We start from the raw sequence: 4,806 nt of genomic DNA on the forward strand, positions 1-4,806 counted from the left end.
ATGCCACGGCACTCTGCCCAGGGGGACAGCTTGAGGCTCTGTCTCAAAAAAACAAAAAAACAAAAACAAAAAGAAATGGCACAGATGATGCTGGGCACAACTTTAAATTATTAATTTGCGGGAGAAGCAGAATCCTGAGGATCACATTAGGGCCCCACTCACCCTTGTGGGTGCAGGGATGGGAAAGATACGCCTTCTCTTCCCCAGACCTTTGTTATTCTCTGTTCCTCTGTATAATTTCGCATGTTTTGTGGCATATCATGTAGCCTGAGGGCCATAAAAGTCATTTGCTTCACATCGAACATACAACTGCTTGCTTTTTTTTTAAAGTAGCATTAAGTCAGCTCTTTTATGTATATTTTTATTTCAGATTAATGTGAGGATACAATTATGTTATAATGTTTGCATTTGTTAGGCAAAGTCCCTGTTATAGTTGTGTCCCACACCCAGGAGGTGTGCCACATATCCTTACTTTGTGTCCATTAGGTGGGCACACCCATCCCCCTCCCTGCTCCTCTCTCCCTCTCCCTTCTGATTCCTTCCCGTAACTTGAATTGAATTGAGTTGTTTTTCTCTTGTGTGGGGTGTATTAGATCATCTATTGCCTTTTTATTAGTATTGAGTACATTGGATACTTGTTTTACAATTCTTGTGATACTTTACTAAAAAGAATGCGTTTCAATTCCATCCAGGTTAATACAAAAGATGTAAAGTCTCCATCTTTTTATGGCTAAATAGTATTCCATTGTATACATATACTACAATTTATTAATCCATTCCTGGGTTGGTGGGCATATAGGTTGTTTCCACAGCTCGGCGATTATAAATTGAACTGCAGTAAACAATCTAGTGCAAATGTCCTTGCAATAAAATGATTTTTTTTCTTTTGGGTAGATGCCTAGTAATGGGATTATGGGATCAAATGGACGTTATTTTGAGTTACAATGCTTTCTTTTAAACACTTGGCCTGATCCCCATTCTTGGTGGGATTCTGTAATTCCAGCCCAGTGTCATGTAGAGTGTTGTACAGGCTTAAGGAATGCCAGACTGTGAACCAGAATCTTCAGTGCCACCAGGTGCAGACGTAGACCAAAGAAAAGGCAAGAGATCATCTGTACAACCAGCCCAAACATACTTCAAAGACATTGTTTTCTCTGTTCACATTGTTCTGGAGTATTCTCACACTGACACCAGATTAAACCTGACTTCCATTCCCAAAAGAGATGTCAGCCTATAAATGATCAGAGGCCTATGGTGGCTTTGCCAGTCTGGCTCTGGGATAGTCCAGCCATTACTCCTGCCTCTGCCGTTCTTTGGCTGTGAGAAGAAGGATTCAGGGCCAGAGGATGTGCCAAGGGGTTCTCTACTTCCCAGTTGTGATATTTGGGTCAGACCCATTTCTGACATGCAGTGTTCTTTCTTCAATGTATTTCCCATCACATTACACCACAGCTCGGTGTGCAGACTCCTTTTTCCACCTCCATGATTGGCAGGGTGGGAAGGTGGTGTCTGCCTCTAATGTTTGTGTAGACATCAGGGAAAATGGCAAGAGTAGGAGGAAGTTTCTGTCGTAACCGTCTATTTTTAGTGGCTTATAAACTTCTCAATATTCCCTTGGCCCGAAGCTACACATGCTTGGTTTCAGCCCAATGGGAAATTATTTTGGAAAGTTTGAGCAAAATCCTCTCCATTGCTGCTTGGACAGGGTAAGGGACAGATATAAATGGGCTTTTGGAAAAATATGTCTGTCACTTTGGGGCTGGTGTAGAACTGGATACAGGGATCCTACCTGGGCATGTGTCCTCCTCAGGCTCCCATTGGAGGAAGAGCTGCTGACTGAGGCCCTTCCAGTCCCAGGGAAGGGGCAGCAGCATTGCCCCAGGGGAGAGGGCTGACAGCAGGAGGTCAGAACCCAGGAAACTCGAGGTCTAGTGGGACCACTGTTTTTCCTAATCCTGTGGCCTTCAACAGGTCTATTCCCCTCTTTGGGGTTCAGTTGCCTCCTCTGTAAAATGAAACACTTAGGTTAACTCTCCAGTTTTAAAGTTTAAATTCTGATCTCTCAATAAGAGGATTGAAACAGAGTTCAACTTGGAACCAAAGTACTCAAATAATTGGGGGAAAATTTCTTCATCCTTTAGAGATGTTGCAGGTAAGAAGCCACTGAAACCCAAAGGCAGGCTTTTCCTGAAGCCCATACGATGGAGAATAAAAGAAAAAATTGATGCTCTGGCATAAAAATATATAGAGGATTTCTTGTTTGTAAAGGATGGAGATACAGGAGAAATCTAAACAAAAGTGATGATTTTAGATGGTAATTCTGTGGTTTCCCAGAAGTGAAACTATCCATTCAAGCAGATGGAAACCAAGCTTGACTCTTTCCTTCCAAAAACATGAAATAGTTTATTCATTCCTTCAACTAATATTCATTGAGCGTCTGGTAATTTTCACCTTTTCCTCTTCGAGTGGGAAGGGACATGGACAGAGAGAGGAAAAGGAAAGAGAAGAAAATAGGTTGACCATCTTGACGCAGAGGGTAGGGCTTGGGGCCTAGGGCACACACGCAACGTGAAAATGGTCTAGGTTCTAGGAAGGACCTAGAACATCACTGAGCAAACTGATACCAGATGCCCAGATTAAACGTGTCTGCTTCCCATGTGCTGCTAAGCTTCAGAGGCAAATCCTCCCACCTGGCTGACGAGCTAAGATGCTGGGCTCTGTGCTGCAGCAGCTGGCCAGATGCCATCACACCTACATCGACCCCTCACTTCCTTGCTATGTCATCCATTCCCAGGGGAAGCTCTGAGTTCCCACACGTCCTCAGCCAGGAAGGTCAGCATAGACACATCTGTGAGTAGGGCAGGGTACGGCTGATAAGCACCAGCTGCCAGACCCTCCTTGGCCTGGAGCACTACATCCTCTTCCCATATTAGCTGCTGCAGCAGAACCACACGCCCCGGGCCAGAGCCTGATCAGGGCCAGCTTTTGAGAATGAGAAAAAGAAAGACTGTGGGCACCAGTGGTGCTGAGCTGGATAGACATGGAGCAGCAGAGAAAGGGTGGTGGCATCCTTCTGAGGCTTTGGTATGAAACCATAAGAAAGGTACTGTCATCAACCTGGGGAAAAAAAAAAGACATCAGAGCATTAGAGCAGTTTTTCTCGGGCTTTCACATGCATGCAAACCATCTGTGGATCCTCAGCAGGTCTGAGCTCAATCAGCACTTCAACCCTGGTGCCTGCAAGTTTCTAGTGTTAACAAACTCCAGGGTTATGCTCCAAGAACCAGACTTTGTTGTTTTTTATTTTTTAAGAAACAGTGGATTTTATTTGGTTTTCTAATTTTCTTAACACAGGCAGAGTGTTCTCCACACATAAATTAAAAGTCATCCATAAATGAATTCACTGTTCACTCTTCTCGGGGTATGCATTTGTAGGGATACAAGCAGGTAGAGAGAGTGCCAGGTGGGAAAGACACTGGGGGTAAAGAGCACGGACCACATGTATACACAGACCTCATGCCATGAACCCGACTTTGAATAGCAAGGCTCTGTTTTAGTATCCCTGACGCTGCTCCCCAGGAGTAGGAAAATGATTATGCATCAAGTTGGACCAATAATAACATCACAACATGGGCCAAGGGGTGGGCCCATGACCCTGGGAAGCCAAGTAGAGTTTTTGCCTTTTTTTTAAATGAAGAAGGATGAGGGCAGGCAGCACAGAACCGGGAGAAGGAAAGCTCCCACTACGAGTGATGATTCCCGTGTCTCAGAGGAGCAGATGTGCAAGAGTGGAACACAGGAGCAGAGAGTCCTGACTGTGTTCAATGTCCTCCTTCTAGTTGTCCCTAAACATAGCTCCCCCTTCTTGTTGTTTTCCTATATGAGTCCACAAATCATCGTTGATTGTTTAAGCCAAGGTGTTCAACCTGGCTGCCATTACAATCTGATGCTGCGGTCCCTTACCTGGGGACTGATTCTATGTTCCAGGACACAACTTGGGCACAGGTGGTTTTCAAAGCTCCCCAGGTGTCTGTGATGTGCTGCCAAGACGGAGACCTACTGAGGTAAGACCATCCAAATTGGGTATGCATTAGAAGCAACTAAGAATCTAAACTGGGTTCTCAGAAACCACCAGTGTAGCAGAGTCAGGCTAAGCAAAAAGGCCGGGACAGCATCTACCCAGGGAGATGCTGAAAAGAGGGGGTGCTGAGGACAGTACTCAAGTTTTCAGTGACCTCCCTGCTCCCAAAGTTTGTGCCATGAGATGCCATCTCTGAATTATGTGTAGCACTTGGTCGTGTTTTGGTTTTTGTTTCCAAGAGTTTAACTCTTGTTCCAAATCGTATGCAGGGATGTATGTGATGCTTCTTTCATTTCTTTCAAAACACCAGCCCCCAAACATACGTGTATTGGCATTCTTAAATGCAGGGGATAATGGGCATCCGAGTCTGTGCCTCACCTTTCAGTCTTCCCAACGTCCTCCTTCATTGTGAAGATTCCTAAAGCTGCAGCCCACCATGTTCTCAGCATGTTTGGGGGGTGCGGAGGGGAAGGTTCATCCAGTGCTGATTTTGTAGTCCAGACCCACAGCTTAGTTCAGAGTGGATAGAATATGCCAGGAGTGGAGGATCAAGGGGTTTGTGAACTCTCCTGCCACTTCAGGTTCAACAACTTGTTCTTTTGAAATAGAAATAGCTGCTAGTAGTTTTTTTTTTTTCAAGTTCAGGCCCTTTTCTCAGAAATGCAGTTGCCTGTAGAAAACTGACACTCCCTACTGAGTCCTTAACAGCTGTAAGCCCCAGAGCA

This window comes from Otolemur garnettii, unplaced genomic scaffold (genome assembly GCF_000181295.1).
Source record: "Otolemur garnettii isolate 467f Iridium unplaced genomic scaffold, OtoGar3 scaffold00187, whole genome shotgun sequence".
NCBI classification, from domain to species: Eukaryota; Metazoa; Chordata; class Mammalia; order Primates; family Galagidae; genus Otolemur; species Otolemur garnettii.